The sequence below is a fragment of the Oncorhynchus clarkii genome, chromosome 15, assembly GCF_045791955.1.
Source record: "Oncorhynchus clarkii lewisi isolate Uvic-CL-2024 chromosome 15, UVic_Ocla_1.0, whole genome shotgun sequence".
Taxonomy (NCBI): Eukaryota; Metazoa; Chordata; class Actinopteri; order Salmoniformes; family Salmonidae; genus Oncorhynchus; species Oncorhynchus clarkii.
The window spans coordinates 14,090,633-14,112,670 of record NC_092161.1 but is presented as its reverse complement, the minus strand read 5'-3'; the positions used below and the strand labels follow the sequence as shown (position 1 = coordinate 14,112,670).

The 22,038-nt window shown below is 42.1% G+C and overlaps 1 pseudogene; it reads left to right on the top strand.

Annotated features, from left to right (window-relative positions):
- The window catches only part of LOC139366795 (thiamine pyrophosphokinase 1-like), a 59,348-nt pseudogene that overhangs the window by 5,754 nt on the left and 31,556 nt on the right, over positions 1–22,038 (top strand).

Below are 22,038 nucleotides of genomic sequence, written 5' to 3'. Positions count from 1 at the left end.
TATAATACCATATTCCACACATCAGAGTGTGCTTTTAGAGGAAATGATAGGATCTAGGCTATTCTCTGATTGCAAAAGTATTTTATTTTAAGGGGCAGACTGTAAAACTCTCAGTTTTATCATGTTCTGCTCTCCATCTTCTCCCACCTTTCTCTTTCTTGATCTCCCCCTAGCTGTCTCCCTCTCTCTCCATCCCCCTCATGAGTCAGACTCTTCTAAGTTGAGACAAGCTCTACATATTTATTACATGTGGGCATTCCATGTGGAGTATTAGCATGGTATTCTGAGTCCTGATCATCTCATTGTGGGCAGATGGTAAAAACAACAGCCTGTGGACAACCTCTTTCTCTGCATGTTAGAACACATCCAGCATGCATATTTATTAAGAGAACAGTCTATTGTATTTTAATGAACACAAATTCCTTGAGCACAGTCATTTGGTGTGTGTGTGTGTGTGTGACAGACGGCTGGCTGTCTGTGTTAAGACACTGTAAATGAGAGTTTATGAAAACCGCTTGGCTCTCTTCCTGTCAACAGATCCTCATTAAGAGGATGCATCAAATTGTATAGCCAGTCTGACTGGATGTACAGATGACTGACAGAGAGACTTCCTCAACCATAGTAACTGACTGTTGTTGTATCAGCACCCGTGTAAGAGTCCTTGAAAATAACTTTTCAGACTTTTTCCAATTGTTTGTTTTTGTATTTATAGAAACAAAGAACATAACAGTACGCAAGACAGAAATCCCCAAAACAACGGTCCGCAGTACTGAAACTTCACAGGTCGTTGAAAGAATCCTCTCAACAGAAAGTGTCTTCTGTTCTTGATGGGAGTCTCCCACGTTAGTCTATAGAGATGTTAGTGTAATAAAAAGCAAGGTATTTGAAAGCCTACCTCCCAAAACAGTTAATAATAAAATAAATAAAAACTACAATTTAGCCTGTAGTACTTTAGGATAGTATTACTGGACATAATGTCAAAGTTCAATTTTAATAGATTGGGGATTTTATTTGCTAAAATCACAGAACACTACAGGCGCTTATTAGAGATTTTATTTTTTATTTAATGCACACAGCTTCTGCTAATTTGCATAGTTTAATTCCAGGATTCACTTCCATCATTTTAATACATTTCTTAATTTTCTGCACTATTTACCCACTATTCACATTTCTTTTGTCTTAGTATGCCTAATTTTTTAAATGTATTATTCTCTTTGACTGTGCCTTTTCAGCTGTTCTTATTTTCACCACTAGAGGGCGATCTGACAATTTCTAGGGTCTGCACTCCCAAAGTTGATTGCTGTTTTTGTGCTTGCCAGTTAGCTAGCAGTTGTCAGCGTTTAGCAGCCAATGCTAGCAGTTTCTTAATGGCTATAAAAATGGATGATTGCCATATTTTTTTTGAGTCATTACTGAATTAATTGAATATTAAAAAAATTAATAGAATATTAAACCTCAAACAATTCATGGTAACCTCGTAAACAATTCATGTAGTGCCGCCTATTCTTGGGAACCGCTCTCCTCATCTGCCTGTGTTGCTCCACTAGCGTGATCAAGATCTCTAACTCCCAGGGGCGCCAGCATGAGGAGATCCCCACAGCAAAGTGCAATGTCTGGAGAAAATTAGGCAAAACTCATCACCCGTCTAACACATTCCTACCGTGAAGCATGGTGGTGGCAGCATCATGCTATGGGGATGCTTTTCAGCAGCAGAGATTGGGAGACTGGTAAGGATAGAGAGGACAAGGAATGGAGCCAAATACAGGCAAATCCTTAATGAGAACTGTGCACACGACCTTAGAAGACAATGACCCCAAGCACACAGCCAAAGCAATGCTGGAAATGCTTCAGAACAAGAACGTGAAAGTCCTTGAGTGGCCCAGCCAAAGCCCAGACTTCAATCTCATTGAAAATCTGTCGAAAGACTTGAATATTGTCGATTTTAACAGAGCTTGAGAAAATCTGCAAGGAAGAATGGGAGAAAATCCCCAAATCCAGATTTGCAAAGCTGATACAGACATACTCAAGATGACTCTAAGCTGTTATCGCTGCCAAAGGTGCTTATACGAAGTATTGACTCAGGTGTGTGAATACTTATGTAAATGTAGATTTCTGTATTTAATTTTCAATAAATTTGCAAAAATGTCTATAAACATGTTTTCACTTTGTCATTATGGGGTATTGTGTGTAGATGGGTCTGAGAAAATGAATACATGTCATCCATTTTAAATTCAGGCTGTAACACAACAAAATGTGGAATAAGTCAAGGGGTATAAATACTTACTAAAGGCACTGTGGAAATGTTATGGCATTTGCTCCATTGGTTTTGTTGTAAGGCCACTTACAACTGCATTATGCTCTAATGGCCACAATAGCCTATTGGCCACAGTCTGAAACTAACTTAGGCCCAGTGTAGTGAAACATGATTTTCCTGTGTTTTTATATTTCAATACTGTCAAATTGTAAAAAATAATGATAAAGTTTTAAAAAGACCACCTGAAGATGTGTGTTTTTGTGGGAGGGGGTTTTGACCTTCCATTTGACCTACCATGACCAATAAGAAATAGTTCCACACATAGTTAGAATACTAGAATGGCCATGAACCTTCTTACGATGGTCCAAAGGTCAGCCGTGTTGGTCAGGGAGTTGGTCATTGTTTTCCAGGGCTGTGATAAGATGCTGTGTAAAACAGTGTAGTGAATTATGTGTCTGTATTGTGTGTGTGTTAGCTCACTAGCCATATACACTTTGACACAAATGATTCCATCATCTTTTTCAATTTAACTGCCAATATGCCAACATTCCATTCAAACAATGCAGTGAATCCACAACTGTAATCAGTTGATGAAAGGACTTAGACAAGTAAATGCAACAAGTACTGGTATTGTATCATATTATAGCACTCACAGCTCTCCATAAATCTGATTTAGATTTATGGTCTGTGTATGTATATTTTAGGCTATTTATACAGAAAGTGTACTAAACACATTTAAACTATAATTATATTGAACAGTAAATGCAACATGTAGAGTGTTAGTCCCACATTTCATGAGCTGAAATAAAATATCCCAGAAATGTTCCATATGCACAAAAAGCTTATTTTGCTCACATTTTGTGCATTCATTTGTTTACATCCCTGTTAGTGAGCATTTCTCCTTTGCCAAGATAATCCAGCCACCAGACAGGTGCAGCATATCAAGAAGCTGATTAAACGGCATGATCATTACAAAGGTGCACCTTGTGCTTGGGACAATATAAGGCCACTCTAAAATGTGCAGTTTTGTCACTCCACACAATGCCGCAGATGTCTCAAGTTTTGAGGGAGTGTGCAATTGGTATGCTGACTGCAGGATTGTCCACCAGAGCTTTTGCCAGATAATTGAATGTTAATTTCTTGAAATTGTTGCATATTGAGTTTTATATTTATCTTCAGTGTATACAGTATGACAATATTTTAGGTTGACTATAATTCCATTACACGATTTCTGATATCGCATGCCTTTTATTTTCCAGCATGACCTAAGTCAAAGCAGAAAATGCATCACCTATGCCTCCAATTTGACTGGTTTTGGATTTCCCTTTGACCAAGATGTCTGCCATTTTCGCCACATTCTGGAACTTTGAGGGTTTGACATAGCCCCTCTAGTAATTTAATATTATCTATATGGTTCTAAATCTATCTGCCAATAACAGCTCATTTTCCCCTCCACTCAAACCACTCCCAGACTAGAGGTCTTCTGGGATCCAAAAAGTTGACGCTGTTCTGAAATGGACCCAGGACCCGAATAAATTTATGTTTTAAATATGGAGACCTGGATCCGAGGACAACCAGACCTGGCCCCGTGTAGACCCGGTTGTATTCAGACCCAGTCTGATTTGATCTGTGTGAGGGAAGTAGCAGAAAATATATATACAGTGACTGGAATTACTTGGATTTATGCATAAATTTGTAATGAAATTTGATCTGATCTTCATCTTAGTCACAACAATAGACAAACAGTGTGCTTAAACGAATAACACAAATTATTGTATTTTTCTTGTCTGTATTGAATACATCATTTAAATATTCACAGTGTAGGTGAAAAAGTGTAGGTGAAAAAGTATGTGAACCCCTAGGCTAATGAATTCTCTAAAAGCTAATTGGAGTCAGGAGTCAGGAGCTAACCTGGAGTCCAATCAATGAGATGAGATTGGAGATGTTGGTTAGAGCAGCCTTGCCCTATAAAAAACACACACAAAATTTGAGTTTGCTATTCACAAGAAGCATTGCCTGATGTGAACCTTGTCTCTTTTACAACAGAGATCTCAGAAGACCTAAGATTAAGAATTGTTGACTTGCATAAAGCTGGAAAGGGTTACAAAAGTATCTCTAAATGCCTTGATGTTCATCAGTCCATGGTAAGACAAATTGTCTAAATGGAGAAAGTTCAGCACTGTTGCTACTCTCCCTAGGAGTGGCCGTCCTGCAAAGATGACTGCAAGAGCACAGCGCAGAATGCTCAATGAGGTTAAGAAGAATCATCAAGTGTCAGCTTGCTTGCTATCATGAATTCCGAAGTTTATCAAGACAGTTTGCAGAAGAATGTAAGGCTGTCTGCCAAATTGAAGCTCAACAGAAGTTGAGTGATGCAACAGGACAACGACCCAAAACACAGAAGTAAATCAACAACAGAATGGCTTCAGCAGAAGAAAATACACCTTCTGGAGTGCCCAGTCCTGACCTCAACCCGATTTTGAAAATGCTGTGGCATGACCTCGAGAACAGTTCACACCAGACATCTTAAGATTATTGCTGAACTGAAACAGTTTTGTAAAGATGAATGGTCCCAAATTCCACCTGACCGTTGTGCAGGTCCGATCCGCAATTACAGAAAACATTTGGTTGAGGTTATTGCTGCCGGCAAAGGAGGGTCAACCAGTTGTTAAATCCAAGGGTTCACATACTTTTCCCACCCTCCACTGTGAATGTTTACACGGTGTGTTCAAAAAGGACATGAAAAGGTATAATTGTTTTTGTGTTTAAGTAGACTGTCTATTGTTATACCTTAATTTTATTTAGAAATTTAACTAGGCAGGTCCGTTAAGAACAAATTCTTATATACAATGACGGCCTACTGGGGAACAGTGTGTTAATTGCCTTGTTCAGGGACAGAACGACAGATTCTGTCTTTGTTAAGAAGACATCCCACCAACACCTGGGATATGGATGCCTGAGGAAGACATCCCACCAACACCTGGGATATGGATGCCTGAGGAAGACCTTCCACCAACACCTGGGATATGGATGCCTGAGGAAGACATCCCACCAACACCTGGGATATGGATGCCTGAGGAACACATTCCACCAACACCTGGGATATGGATGCCTGAGGAAGACATCCCACCAACACCTGGGATATATATGCCTGAGGAAGACATCCCACCAACACCTGGGATATATATGCCTGAGGAAGACATCCCACCAACACCTGGGATATGGATGCCTGAGGAAGACATCCCACCAACACCTGGGATATAGATGCCTGAGGAAGACATCCCACCAACACCTGGGATATGGATGCCTGAGGAAGACATCCCACCAACACCTGGGATATGGATGCCTGAGGAAGACATCCCACCAACACCTGGGATATGGATGCCTGAGGAAGATATTCCACCAACACCTGGGATATAGATGCCTGAGGAAGACATCCCACCAACACCTGGGATATGGATGCCTGAGGAAGACACTCCACCAACACCTGGGATATGGATGCCTGAGGAAGACATCCCACCAACACCTGGGATATGGATGCCTGAGGAAGATATTCCACCAACACCTGGGATATGGATGCCTGAGGAAGACATCCCACCAACACCTGGGATATGGATGCCTGAGGAAGACATCCCACCAACACCTGGGATATGGATGCCTGAGGAAGACATTCCACCAACACCTGGGATATGGATGCCTGAGGAAGATATTCCACCAACACCTGGGATATGGATGCCTGAGGAAGACACAAAACGTTGTAACAATAACATCACCTGGGAGTAAAGCATCGTTTCTGTTTCAGAATAGATCTGGTATTGTGTAACAAATTAAAGTAATGTTCTCCCTCTCTACTCTCTCTCTCTCTGGATTTCCCCAGGCACACAGAACATATGTCTGATCATTCTCAACCAGCCTTTGGAAACAGACTACCTGCACACACACCGGAGTAAAGGTATTCATCTCTTTCCTTTATTAGTGATGGGTACCAATATCTATCATTCTTTATCATATCGATATCATTGAGCAAGGTATATCATGATGATATCGATGTATCTTTCCTCTTGGCTTGTGAAAGTAACCCTAGCTCTAAGCATACATGACTGTTCCACAAAACCCTCCGTACAGGCCATCAAGTCAGCATACATGACTGTTCCACAAAACCCTCCGTACAGGCCATCAAGTCAGCATACATGACTGTTCCACAAAACCCTTCATACAGGCCATCAAGTCAGCATACATGACTGTTCCACAAAACCCTTCGTACAGGCCATCAAGTCAGCATACATGACTGTTCCACAAAACCCTTCATACAGGCCATCAAGTCAGCATACATGACTGTTCCACAAAACCCTCCGTACAGGCCATCAAGTCAGCATACATGACTGTTCCACAAAACCCTCCGTACAGGCCATCAAGTCAGCATACATGACTGTTCCACAAAACCCTCCGTACAGGCCATCAAGTCAGCATACATGACTGTTCCACAAAACCCTCCGTACAGGCCATCAAGTCAGCATACATGACTGTTCCACAAAACCCTTCGTACAGGCCATCAAGTCAGCATACATGACTGTTCCACAAAACCCTCCGTACAGGCCATCAAGTCAGCATACATGACTGTTCCACAAAACCCTCCGTACAGGCCATCAAGTCAGCATACATGACTGTTCCACAAAACCCTCCGTACAGGCCATCAAGTCAGCATACATGACTGTTCCACAAAACCCTTCATACAGGCCATCAAGTCAGCATACATGACTGTTCCACAAAACCCTCCGTACAGGCCATCAAGTCAGCATACATGACTGTTCCACAAAACCCTTCGTACAGGCCATCAAGTCAGCATACATGACTGTTCCACAAAACCCTTCGTACAGGCCATCAAGTCAGCATACATGACTGTTCCACAAAACCCTTCATACAGGCCATCAAGTCAGCATACATAATTGGCCCTCTGATGGCCCATCAGAGGTATATGGGCTTCCTGTTGAGTTCAGACTGGTTGGCTTCCAGAACATTCACAACTGGCCCTTTAGCCAAACAGTTGTGGACTCCACAGAGCTGTGGGGGTAAAGAGCAACGTGAACATTGAAATAGTAGTGCGGGAGTTTTATTTCAATATTTATCGATATCGTATCAAAAAAATACAACCAATATTGCTGTAGAATGTCCATATCGGTGACCATTACTATTATTAATCAAAGGAAATTAAATGTATCCTAAAGCTAAGACTGGACATTAGGTGTGTACTGATATAGTATTGACCTTCTCTAAACCAACCGTCCTCTTGGAGTACTACTGGGAATGCAGGCTGCTGTTCCACTTCTACACAAACACAGCTGTTTGTTGGGGGGGGGGGCATCTTTTGAAGCTGTTCAAGCTGTTCTTTATTCCTTATCTTTACATTCTTTATTGCAATGTGTTTGCCAGTACACACCCCTCTCGTGACACGTGCGCTTGTTCAAAACAGAATCTCTCTCCCGCTCTGCTGAATGCATTAGTTCTATTAAACAACGTGTTTAGAGAATGTTTCTGTCGCTCCTTTGAAGTCTTTTCTTGCGACACAAAAACAGACTTCTGAAAGCCTCCTGTTCAATATGTATAGGGTTAGGGTTAGGGTTAGTATATAATATGTATAGGGTTAGGGTTAGTATATAATATGTATAGGGTTAGGGTTAGGGTTAGTATATAATATGTATAGCATTAGGGTTAGTATATAATATGTATAGCATTAGTAAGTTGTGATGTTTGCAAACAGTATGCTTCAAATTCCATAAACATGAATACCATTTAAAAGTGGCAATTGGGGAACCGCATATATTGTTGGGTGAAATGTTTTAATATATATTGTAACACTTGCATTATGTTTAGGAGCAATGGTAAATAAAATATAAAATATTTTGGACACAACAGGCAAATACTCTTAGATTCATCTTATCTAGATCCTCCAGGAGAATGAACCAGTTAATAACAGTGTTCTCTGTCCTCCAGGAGAATGAACCACAGTGTTCTCTGTCCTCCAGGAGAATGAACCAGTTAATAACAGTGTTCTCTGTCCTCCAGGAGAATGAACCAGTTAATAGCCGTGTTCTCTGTCCTCCAGGAGAATGAACCACAGTGTTCTCTGTCCTCCAGGAGAATGAACCAGTTAATAACAGTGTTCTCTGTCCTCCAGGAGAATGAACCACAGTGTTCTCGGTCCTCCAGGAGAATGAACCAGTTAATAACAGTGTTCTCTGTCCTCCAGGAGAATGAACCACAGTGTTCTCTGTCCTCCAGGAGAATGAACCAGTTAATAACAGTGTTCTCTGTCCTCCAGGAGAATGAACCAGTTAATAACAGTGTTCTCTGTCCTCCAGGAGAATGAACCACAGTGTTCTCTGTCCTCCAGGAGAATGAACCAGTTAATAGCAGTGTTCTCTGTCCTCCAGGAGAATGAACCAGTTAATAGCAGTGTTCTCTGTCCTCCAGGAGAATGAACCACAGTGTTCTCTCTCCTCCAGGAGAATGAACCAGTTAATAACAGTGTTCTCTGTCCTCCAGGAGAATGAACCACAGTGTTCTCGGTCCTCCAGGAGAATGAACCACAGTGTTCTCTGTCCTCCAGAAGAATGAACCACAGTGTTCTCTGTCCTCCAGGAGAATGAACCAGTTAATAGCAGTGTTCTCTGTCCTCCAGGAGAATGAACCACAGTGTTCTCTGTCCTCCAGGAGAATGAACCAGTTAATAGCAGTGTTCTCTGTCCTCCAGGAGAATGAACCAGTTAATAGCAGTGTTCTCTGTCCTCCAGGAGAATGAACCAGTTAATAGCAGTGTTCTCTGTCCTCCAGGATAATGAACCAGTTAATAAGTGTTCTGTCCTCCAGGAGAATGAACCAGTTAATAACAGTGTTCTCTGTCCTCCTGGAGAATGAACCACAGTGTGCTCTGTCCTCCAGGAAAATGAACCAGTTAATAACAGTGTTCTCTGTCCTCCAGGAGAATGAACCAGTTAATAGCAGTGTTCTCTGTCCTCCAGGAGAATGAACCACAGTGTTCTCTGTCCTCCAGGAGAATGAACCAGTTAATAACAGTGTTCTCTGTCCTCCAGGAGAATGAACCACAGTGTGCTCTGTCCTCCAGGAGAATGAACCAGTTAACAGTGTTCTCTGTCCTCCAGGAGAATGAACCACAGTGTTCTCTGTCCTCCAGGAGAATGAACCACAGTGTTCTCTGTCCTTCAGGAGAATGAACCAGTTAATAGCAGTGTTCTCTGTCCTCCAGGAGAATGAACCAGTTAATAGCAGTGTTCTCTGTCCTCCAGGAGAATGAACCAGTTAATAGCAGTGTTCTCTGTCCTCCAGGAGAATGAACCAGTTAATAACAGTGTTCTCTGTCCTCCAGGAGAATGAACCAGTTAATAACAGTGTTCTCTGTCCTCCAGGAGAATGAACCAGTTAATAGCAGTGTTCTCTGTCCTCCAGGAGAATGAACCAGTTAATAACAGTGTTCTCTGTCCTCCAGGAGAATGAACCACAGTGTTCTCTGTCCTCCAGGAGAATGAACCACAGTGTTCTCTGTCCTCCAGGAGAATGAACCACAGTGTTCTCTGTCCTCCAGGAGAATGAACCACAGTGTTCTCTGTCCTCCAGGAGAATGAACCACAGTGTTCTCTGTCCTCCAGGAGAATGAACCACAGTGTTCTCTGTCCTCCAGGAGAATGAACCACAGTGTTCTCTGTCCTCCAGGAGAATGAACCACAGTGTTCTCTGTCCTCCAGGAGAATGAACCACAGTGTTCTCTGTCCTCCAGGAGAATGAACCAGTTAATAGCAGTGTTCTCTGTCCTCCAGGAGAATGAACCAGTTAATAGCAGTGTTCTCTGTCCTCCAGGAGAATGAACCAGTTAATAAGTGTTCTCTGTCCTCCAGGAGAATGAACCACAGTGTTCTCTGTCCTCCAGGAGAATGAACCAGTTAATAACAGTGTTCTCTGTCCTCCAGGAGAATGAACCAGTTAATAGCAGTGTTCTCTGTCCTCCAGGAGAATGAACCAGTTAATAGCAGTGTTCTCTGTCCTCCAGGAGAATGAACCAGTTAATAACAGTGTTCTCTGTCCTCCAGGAGAATGAACCACAGTGTTCTCTGTCCTCCAGGAGAATGAACCAGTTAATAACAGTGTTCTCTGTCCTCCAGGAGAATGAACCACAGTGTTCTCTGTCCTCCAGGAGAATGAACCACAGTGTTCTCTGTCCTCCAGGAGAATGAACCAGTTAATAGCAGTGTTCTCTGTCCTCCAGGAGAATGAACCAGTTAATAGCAGTGTTCTCTGTCCTCCAGGAGAATGAACCAGTTAATAGCAGTGTTCTCTGTCCTCCAGGAGAATGAACCAGTTAATAACAGTGTTCTCTGTCCTCCAGGAGAATGAACCAGTTAATAACAGTGTTCTCTGTCCTCCAGGAGAATGAACCAGTTAATAGCAGTGTTCTCTGTCCTCCAGGAGAATGAACCAGTTAATAACAGTGTTCTCTGTCCTCCAGGAGAATGAACCACAGTGTTCTCTGTCCTCCAGGAGAATGAACCACAGTGTTCTCTGTCCTCCAGGAGAATGAACCACAGTGTTCTCTGTCCTCCAGGAGAATGAACCACAGTGTTCTCTGTCCTCCAGGAGAATGAACCACAGTGTTCTCTGTCCTCCAGGAGAATGAACCACAGTGTTCTCTGTCCTCCAGGAGAATGAACCAGTTAATAGCAGTGTTCTCTGTCCTCCAGGAGAATGAACCAGTTAATAGCAGTGTTCTCTGTCCTCCAGGAGAATGAACCAGTTAATAGCAGTGTTCTCTGTCCTCCAGGAGAATGAACCAGTTAATAAGTGTTCTCTGTCCTCCAGGAGAATGAACCACAGTGTTCTCTGTCCTCCAGGAGAATGAACCTGTTAATAACAGTGTTCTCTGTCCTCCAGGAGAATGAACCAGTTAATAGCAGTGTTCTCTGTCCTCCAGGAGAATGAACCAGTTAATAGCAGTGTTCTCTGTCCTCCAGGAGAATGAACCAGTTAATAACAGTGTTCTCTGTCCTCCAGGAGAATGAACCACAGTGTTCTCTGTCCTCCAGGAGAATGAACCACAGTGTTCTCTGTCCTCCAGGAGAATGAACCACAGTGTTCTCTGTCCTCCAGGAGAATGAACCACAGTGTTCTCTGTCCTCCAGGAGAATGAACCACAGTGTTCTCTGTCCTCCAGGAGAATGAACCAGTTAATAACAGTGTTCTCTGTCCTCCAGGAGAATGAACCAGTTAATAGCAGTGTTCTCTGTCCTCCAGGAGAATGAACCAGTTAATAGCAGTGTTCTCTGTCCTCCAGGAGAATGAACCAGTTAATAACAGTGTTCTCTGTCCTCCAGGAGAATGAACCACAGTGTTCTCTGTCCTCCAGGAGAATGAACCACAGTGTTCTCTGTCCTCCAGGAGAATGAACCACAGTGTTCTCTGTCCTCCAGGAGAATGGACCAGTTTAACAATGATCCGCCGTTATTCTCTGCATTATGGTAATGATATTAGAGGTACATCGCTCATGGTGATAAGACCCACAGTCAACTTTTCCTTCTAATCAGAGACGGATTTACACCTGGACAGCTGGACAATCACTAAGTAGAGAAACTAACAACAAAAACACATGGCCTTCCAGGATCTGCCTGCATAATGTTATGGTGATGCTAGAGAGAATACGGTTGTATTTATTCTAATGTTACTCAGAGAGAATCACAAGCTATGGTAATGTTCATCTTTGAGAATTGTGTAACAGATCTAGGGGCTTTGAGGTGTTTCAGGAGATGTGCATAACTCTACATAAATGAAAGAGAGAGTAGGGAGGGAAAGCAGTGTTCTTCAGGGGGTGAAGGGGGCATAAGATGGAGCCTACCTCACCTGGAATGAACTAACCCTTTTTAAGGGCATTCACTGGAACATAGTGTGTGTTTGAGAGCGCTCAGAGACGCACATTATTCACAGAATAAATAGGGAGTTTTGCTATTTTTGCCTGCCTCTGTAACTCTCTGTTTGTCTGTCCGTCTCCCCCCCCTCCTCCTTCTAGAAGTGTCGGTTGATAGAGACAGCAGATCAGGAGCTGACTGACTTCACTAAATGTCTGGCCATCATGGTGGAGGAGATCAAAAGACAACCGCTTCGGGTAATCCTCCTCTTCTCCCTCCCATGTCCTCCCCCTCTCCTTCCTCTGTCAGGTTATTTACACCTTTCTGTTTCTGTGTGTGTGTGTGTGTGTGTGTGTGTGATGGTGGTTAAGAGTGAAAGGTCCATGTGTGCAGTGAGGGATTTGGGGAGAATAACACTCGGACAAACACACATCCTCTCTGACAGTTGAGAGACGCACACACACACAGAGACAGGGGTCCCTGATGAACTGTCACTCAGCCAGCGAACCAGTGTCCTCAAACAGTCTGTCTAGTTAATCACTGAGACAGAATCAGTCCATCTATCCTCGAACTCTGAGCTTTCTGCCAAAACATCCCTTTTAACCTTCTGTTTGTTCTTCTCTTGAGTATTATCTAACCTCCCTGTGCTGAAGGTATACAAATCATCTGTAGCAGTGTTTAAAGCCTGAGCTTGACAACGATGAAATAGACAGTATAGTGAGTAACCACAATGTACTGTAACAGTCCATATCTGGCAGGTTTCCAGCCAGACAGATTTATGGGAATTAAGACTAATGATCGTCATTAGATTCATCCCTCTGGCAGTCATCACGAAATTATTACATCATATTATCACAATATAACATTATCACACTATAACATTATCAAACTATAACATTATCACATTATCACACTAACATTATCACACTAAATCAAATCAAATGTATAGCCCTTTGTACATCAGCTGATATCTCAAAGTGCTGTACAGAAACCCAGCCTAAAACCCCAAACAGCAAGCAATGCAGGTGTAGAAGCATGGTGGCTAGGAAAAACTCCCTAGAAAGGCCAAAACCTAGGAAGAAACCTAGAGAGGAACCAGGCTATGTGGGGTGGCCAGTCTTCTTCTGGCTGTGCCGGGTGGAGATTATAATAGAACATGGCCAAGATGTTCAAATGTTCATAAATGACCAGCATGGTCAAATAATAATAATCACAGGCAGAACAGTTGAAACTGGAGTAGCAGCACGGCCAGGTGGACTGGGGACAGCAAGGAGTCATCATGTCAGGTAGTCCTGAGGCATGGTCCTAGGGCTCAGGTCCTTCGAGAGAGAGAAAGAGAGAATTAGAAAGAAAGAAAGAGAAAGAGAGAATTAGAGAGAGCATACTTAAATTCACACAGGACACCAGATAGGACAGGAGAAGTACTCCAGATATAACACACTGACTCTAGCCCCCGACACAAACTACTGCAGCATAAATACTGGAGGCTGAGACAGGAGGGGTCAGGAGACACTGGCCCCATCCAATGACACCTGCGGACAGGACCAAACAGGAAGGATATAACCACACCCACTTTGCCAAAGCACAGACCCCACACCACTAGAGGGATATCTTCAACCACCAACTTACCATCCTGAGACAAGGCCGAGTATAGCCCACAAACATCTCCACCACGGCACAACCCAAGGGGGGGCGACAACCCAGACAGGAAGATCACATCAGTGACTCAACCCACTCAAGTGACGCACCCCTCCTAGGGACGGTATGAAAGAGCCCTTCACACTCCTGGGCCAGACTACACTCAATCATATGACCCACTGAAGAGATGAGTCTTCAGTAAAGACTTAAAGGTTGAGACCGAGTTTGCGTCTCTTACATGGGTAGGCAGACCATTCCATAAAAATGGAGCTCTATAGGAGAAAGCCCTGCCTCCAGCTGTTTGCTTAGACATTCTAGGGACAATTAGGAGGCCTGCGTCTTGTGACCGTAGCGTACGTGTAGGTATGTACGGCAGAACCAAATCGGAAAGACAGGTAGGAGCAAGCCCATGTAATGCTTTGTAGGTTAGCAGTAAAACCTTGAAATCAGCCCTTGCCTTAACAGGAAGCCAGTGTAGGGAGGCTAGCACTGGAGTAATATGATCAAATTTGTTGGTTCTAGTCAGGATTCTAGCAGCCGTGTTTAGCACTGAAGTTTATTTAGTGCTTTATCCAGGTAGACGAAAAGTAGAGCATTGCAGTAGTCTAACCTAGAAGTGACAAAAGCATGGATACATTTTTCTGCATCATTTTTGGACAGAAAGTTTCAGATTTTTGCAATGTTACGTAGATGGAAAAAAGCTGTCATTGAAACAGTCTTGATATGTTCTTCAAAAGAGAGATCAGGGTCCAGAGTAACGCCGAGGTCCTTCACAGTTTTATTTGAGACGACTGTACAACCATTAAGACTATAACATTATCACACTATAACATTATCGCATAACATTATAACATTATCACACTATAACATTATCACATTATAACATTATCACATTATAACATCACATTGGCACGTCATTACATTGTCCTACCATTACATTGTCCTACCATTACATTGTCCTACCATTACATTGTCATACCATTACATTGTCCTACCATTACATTGTCCTACCATTACATTGTCCTACCATTACATTGTCATACCATTACATTGTCATACCATTACATTGTCACATCATCACATTGTCACATCATCACATTGTCACATTATTACATTATCACATAACATTCTCAATGCCAGAATATCAGACAGAACATTATTATTTGCAGGGGCGCAACTTTGTTTAAAGTGTGGGGGGGGGCATAACTTGACAGGTGATCTGGAGGTCCTCCCAATCTTTAGCTAATTTCCTGCATTTCTACACAATATAATATGACCCATGACCCTTCTAGCCGTCTGTATTTAGCCCACAGTCATCAAGGTAAGAGATCATTATTAAATATGTTTAAGTGATTGATAAGACTGAAATATGCAAATCATGTCCCCCCCATCCCCAGTGAAAATTGCACCCCTGATTTATTTGTATAATAACTCAATAGTGAGAGACAGAGCGCTGTCTGTAGATTTGTAGGAGCTAAAGTAGGTAGTGCTACGTAATGTACTTCAGTAGCCTGGTCCCAGACCTGTACATCAACCATGACAACAGCAGTCAGAGTGGTTGGCTAAAGCACATGCAGATCTAGGATCAGGCTAGTACTTCTTCGGAGGTTACATAAGTTGTATAATATAGGCCACTGGTTTGTCCTGTTTCCATTTGTGTCTGTCTGTGCTGTTACCTGTTTGTTTGTCTTATTCTAGGCTGTGGTTAAAGGCGCTGAAGTTGCAACAAAGATTTAACATAATACTTTCTTTCTGTTTTATAATCTTTCTCTGTCTCCAAGGACTGTAGCTTGGCAACGCTTGTTTACAGAACACTGTCATTCAGATCAATTATTTCTGAAGCAGTTTGGTGTGCAAGCATCCTTATAAGAGAAAAGTGTGTCCTCTGTTGTGTGTGGTTGTTTGACAGATGTGGATTTTTACCTCAATAGTCACAGTTCTAAATGTGTTTATTTGTGGCCAAAGGCATAGATGAAAGATGTAAATAAAGACGATCCCTGTCTCTGTCAATATCATACCGTAACCAGGGTCAAGGTGCCGTGGAGTGTCAGCCAGTATGGTAGTGTTTGTGCTCATTTACATTTTTACATATGAATCATTTAACAGACGCTCTTATCCAGAGCCACTTACAAGAGCAATAAGGGTTAAGTGCCTTGCTCAAGGGCACATCGACAGATTTTTCACCTAATCGGCTCGGGCCCAAAAGCTCTTAACCGCCAGGCTACCTGCTCCCCTATGGTTTACAGTTCCGTAGAGAACATGAGCTAGAACAGCATATGTGTGTATATAAAATATATGTAAAATGGTTGCACACATTGGATTCTCTCTGCTGCATTGTGTCCTTCAGAACACTCTCAGGGAGAAGAGCTAATGAAAGAGAGGGGATGGCGAGAGGCAGAGCGGCAGAGCGGGAGAGCTATATTGAAGAGAGGGTAAATCCATTTGAATTTAATCACTTACCTTCAATACATATTTGCCCATTGTAGAAATGCTCAGAATGTGACTTTTTGGGAACTGAGTGCCAGAACATTAAAGAGATAAAGTGTGCTGAAAGTTGACCCATTTAACCCCACCCTTCATCGCTTAAAAAGATAAAAGGTTGAGATTGATATCATTTAAAATCTTACAAACAGGGTTGTCAAACTATTTTATCATTTCTAAAAAACGTAGTCATTTTTGGTACATTTAATGTCAATTATCTAAAAACGTGTGAACATATTTTTCCCTATTCACAGATGTTGTAGCTTAGACTCTATTTTACATAATCTGAGGTTTCTGTGTTGTGACCTCCATTGGTTGAGACACAACAAAATCAATCAAATGTTATTTGTCACATGTGACGAATACAACCTTACAGCTAAAGGAATACTTACAAGCCCTTATTAACCAACAATGCAGCTTTAAGAAAAATACCTAAAAATAAAATAAATAAATAAAGTAACAAGTAATTAAGAGCAAAATAACAATAGCGAGGCTATATACAGGGGGTACCAATACAGAGTCGAGGTAATATATACAGTTATTAAAGTGACTATGCATAGAAGATAACAGAGAATAGCAGCAGCGTAAAAGAGGGGAAGGAGGAAATGCAAATAGTCTGAGTAGCCATTCGATTAGATGTTCAGGAGTCTTATGGCTTGTGGGTAGAAGCTGTTTAGAAGTGTTGTGGAAATTTCCTCTATTTACCAAATCATGAGAGCAAACCACACACAAGTCAGGATTAGTTATCAATGTCCATCTTTAATTATATGAGCTCTATCACAACCCTGTGACTCTCAGATCAATTCAGTGTCTATCAATTAAATTCTCTGAGAGCCCCTTCCACATTTCAACTTAGTTCCTTTATAGCAAAGACACACACAGGATAAGACAGCATCGGCATAATTCATCGTTCAGCTTTGTCTCCTAAAACATGTTCTTAACTCAAACTCAGAAACATAAACCAATCCTCCATATCAACAGCCATATATCAAATCCATCCTATATTGACAAGATCACAGAGACACATTGACTGGCACACAGACATTGTGGAGACGAGATACACGCTTGACCTCTCCCCTCTCTCCGGCCCAAACAACTTAGTCTTGACATAGAACAGATACTGCAACCCCGCCACAGTATTATACAAACACATTCTGATGAGAAGTAACTTAGTCTTGACAGAGAACAGATACTGCAACCCCGCCACAGTATTATACAAAAATAACATTCTGATGAGAAGTAACTTAGTCTTGACAGAGAACAGATACTGCAACCCCGCCACAGTATTATACAAACACATTCTGATGAGAAGTAACTTACACACATATGATGAATATAAAACATCTATGTTACCAACCAATTCTGATTATTCCCCAACAGAAGTCTCTTGGACCTTGACTTGGGGCTCAGGTACCGCTTGCCGTGCGGTAACAGAGAGAACAGTCTATGACTAGGGTGTCTGGAGTCTTTGACAATTTGTACGTCCTTCCTCTGACACCGCCTGGTATAGAGGTCCTGGATGGCAGGAAGCTTGGCCCCAGTGATGTACTGGGCCCTACGCACTACCCTCTGTAGTGCCTTGCGGTCAGAGGCCGAGCAGTTACCATACCAGGCAGTGATGCAACCAGTCAGTATACTCTTGATGGTGCAGCTGTAGAACCTTTTGAGGATCTGAGAACCCATGCCAAATCTTTTCAGTCCCCTGAGGGGGAATAGGTTTTGTCATGCCCTCTTCACAACTGTCTTGGTGTGCTTGGACCATGTTAGTTTGTTGGTGATGTGGACACCTAGGAACTTGAAGCTCTCAACCTGCTCCACTACAGCCCCATTGATGAGAATGGGGGCGTGCTCGGTCCTCCTTTTCTTGTAGTCCACAATCATCTCCTTTGTCTTGATCACATTGAGGGAGAGGTTGTTGACTCAGTTCATCATATATGCATGTACATACTACCTCAATCAGCCTGACTAACTGGTGCCTCGCTACTTTTATAGCCTCGCTGCTTTTATAGCCTCGCTACTGTATATAGCCTCGCTACTGTATATAGCCTCGCTACTGTATATAGCCTCGCTACTGAATGTAGCCTCGCTACTTTTATAGCCTAGCTACTGAATGTAGCCTCGCTACTTTTATAGCCTAGCTACTGAATGTAGCCTCGCTACTTTTATAGCCTAGCTACTGAATGTAGCCTCGCTACTTTTATAGCCTAGCTACTGAATGTAGCCTCGCTACTTTTATAGCCTAGCTACTGAATGTAGCCTCGCTACTTTTATAGCCTAGCTACTGAATGTAGCCTCGCTACTTTTATAGCCTAGCTACTGAATGTAGCCTCGCTACTTTTATAGCCTAGCTACTGAATGTAGCCTCACTACTTTTATAGCCTAGCTACTGTATGTAGCCTCGCTACTTTTATAGCCTAGCTACTATATGTAGCCTCGCTACTTTTATAGCCTAGCTACTGTATGTAGCCTTGCTACTTTTATAGCCTAGCTACTGTATGTAGCCTTGCTACTTTTATAGCCTAGCTACTGTATGTAGCCTTGCTACTTTTATAGCCTAGCTACTGTATGTAGCCTAGCTACTGTATGTAGCCTCGCTACTGTATGTAGCCTCGCTACTTTTATAGCCTAGCTACTGTATGTAGCCTCGCTACTTTTATAGCCTAGCTACTGTATGTAGCCTCGCTACTTTTATAGCCTAGCTACTGTATGTAGCCTCGCTACTTTTATAGCCTAGCTACTGTATGTAGCCTCGCTACTTTTATAGCCTAGCTACTGTATGTAGCCTCGCTACTGTATATAGCCTGTCTTTTTACTGTTTTATTTCTTTACTTACCTATTGTTCACCTAATACCTTTTTTGCACTATTGGGTAGAGCCTGTAAGTAAGCATTTCAATGTAAGGTCTACCTACACCTGTTGTATTGGGCGCACATGACAAATAAACTTGATTTGATTTGTCTTGGCACCACACGGCCAGGTCTCTGACCTCCTCCCTATATGCTGTCTCGTCGTTGTTGGTGATCAGGCCTACAGGATGGGTGTCATGTTTTGGCTGATAAATGTACTAAAATGGGAATAGCATTTAAATTGCTACTTTCAAATGGTATCAGAAAAATGGTTGGCTGTCCAGACATCAGAGAATGTTGACTTTAATGGTATTTTTTGATTTATTATAAAGTCAAACCTCCATAGGAAATATAGATAATAGAATAGACATGACCATTTAAATTGACATTCGACGGTGGGTGGCCATATTTGTGGTAGTAATTAGAACATAACATTTCAATGGTGTACCTGCTAAATTACAGTGGTCTGAAGGGATAGGCCCCTTCTATTCATTATATTTATATGATTCAAATGACACACACCAAGAGCATGTTGTGTATCAACCAATTGTGGGCACAACACAAAAACTTCAGATGTGCAATAGGGTCTAAGCTACAATGTATGTGAATGTGGAAAAAATATACACTACCGTTCAAAAGTTTGGGGTCACTTAGAAATGTCCTTGTTTTTGAAAGAAAAGCTATTTATTTTGTCCATTAAAATAGCATAAAATTGATCAGAAATACAGTGTAGACATTGTTAATGTTGTAAATGACTATTGTAGCTGGAAACGGCTGATTTTTAATGGAATATCTACATAGGCGTGCAGAGGTCCATTATCAGCAACCATCACTCCTGTGTTCCAATGGCATGTTGTGTTAGCTAATCCAAGTTTATCATTTTAAAAGGCTAATTGATCATTAGAAAACCCTTTTGCAATTATTTTAGCACAGCTAAAAACTGTTGTGCTGATTTAAAGAAGCAATTAAACTGACCTTCTTTAGACTAGTTGAGTATCTGGAGCATCAGTATTTGTGGGTTCGATTACAGGCTCAAAATGGCCAGAAACAAAGAACTTTCTTCTGAAACTCGTCAGTCTATTTTTGTTCTGAGAAATGAAGGCTATTCCACGCGAGAAATTACCAAGAAACTGAAGATCTCGTACAACGCTGTGTACTACTCCCTTCACAGGAGTAGTACACGCATCCCACAGGAGTAGTACACGCATCCCGGAGTCGCCTCTTCACTGTTGACGTTGAGACTGGTGTTTTGCAGGTACTATTTAATAAAGCTGCCAGTTGAGGACTTGTGAGGCAAACATGTATGGAAAGTTTTGTTTAAATCAGATGGGATGCTGTCAAAAAGTATGTATTTACCCAAGAGAGACTGGACAAATAGAGGTAGGGAATAAGGGAGAGCAGGTGGACAGATAGAAGTGTGAGGTCAGAGAGGGGGAGAGAGAGAGGGAGGGGTTTGGGTAAATGATAGTTATTTCGATGGCTCTCCAGATGTTTGAAGAGATAAAAATATGTCAACCTTTCCATCTAAAGACTACACTTTTCTCTTTCCTGACTTAAAACGGCAATCACAGTTTGTAGGATATTTTCAGACTTCAAAAGTGGTGTTAAGTCGAGTTGGAGAACAAATGCTGCTGGAGGTAGTGTTGGGGGATCAGTATGGGGGACTCTTTCCCATGGTCCAAAGAAGACACCAATGCTCCAGGGTAAGACCTTCAGATGATAACTATTCTCTCTCTCAAGTGGATACTATAGTGACCCTGGGTGGTCTGGCTGACAGGAAGGTTTGACCAGACCATGGCTTCAGTAGAGACTGTACCACGCCCTCAACATGACACAACTACCTCTGGTGTTTCTACAGGGATGCAGTCTGGCCTACCTGCTACGGCCGGTAACTATACGCACACACTAGTGTTTTCACGACACTAACATTTTACATACAATACCAGGCCAAGTATCACGATACCAAGCAGTATCGTGCCGTCCCCCGGGCGCTTGTTCCTGTTTTCTAAAACATTCTCCAAAAACCTGGCACTGAAAATCACACTTCTACTCAGTACAACACGTTGAATTTAGCTTCACACTGTTCAGTGTTTAATAGAATACTGCATAGAATGGCTGATTTGCTCACATTTGCAAATGTAACTTGGCTGAAGGAAGGGATGGAAGGAATATACATGCATAATGATCTGAATGTCAATGTGTCACAGTAAGGGGAAAACACTGCATTAAACCTTGTTAATTCTTCAGTTAACAGAGACACACATTCCGTCTCCCTCACTCTCATAAACACACACCACTCTCTCTCCCACAAACACACTACTCCCAACTTTTAAAACGTTAGGCACCAAACAGAATTTAAGACGCACCAGAAATACATAGATTTTTGAAATGGTTCAGGCTTCCATTAGGCCTATCCGAATCCTTACCTATCCGAATCCTTACCTATCCGAATCCTTACCTATCCGAATCCTTACCTATCCGAATCCTTACCTATCCGAATCCTTACCTATACGAATCCTTACCTATACGAATCCTTACCTATCCGAATCCTTACCTATCCGAATCCTTACCTATCCGAATCCTTACCTATCCGAATCCTTACCTATCCGAATCCTTACCTATCCGAATCCTTACCTATCCGAATCCTTACCTATACGAATCCTTACCTATCCGAATTCTTACCTATCCGAATCCTTACCTATCCGAATCCTTACCTATCCGTATCCTTACCTATCCGAATCCTACCTATCCGAATCCTTACCTATCCGAATCCTTACCTATCCGAATCCTTACCTATCCGAATCCTACCTATCCGAATCCTACCTATCCGAATCCTACCTATCCGAATCCTACCTATCCGAATCCTTACCTATCCGAATCCTACCTATCCGAATCCTACCTATCCGAATCCT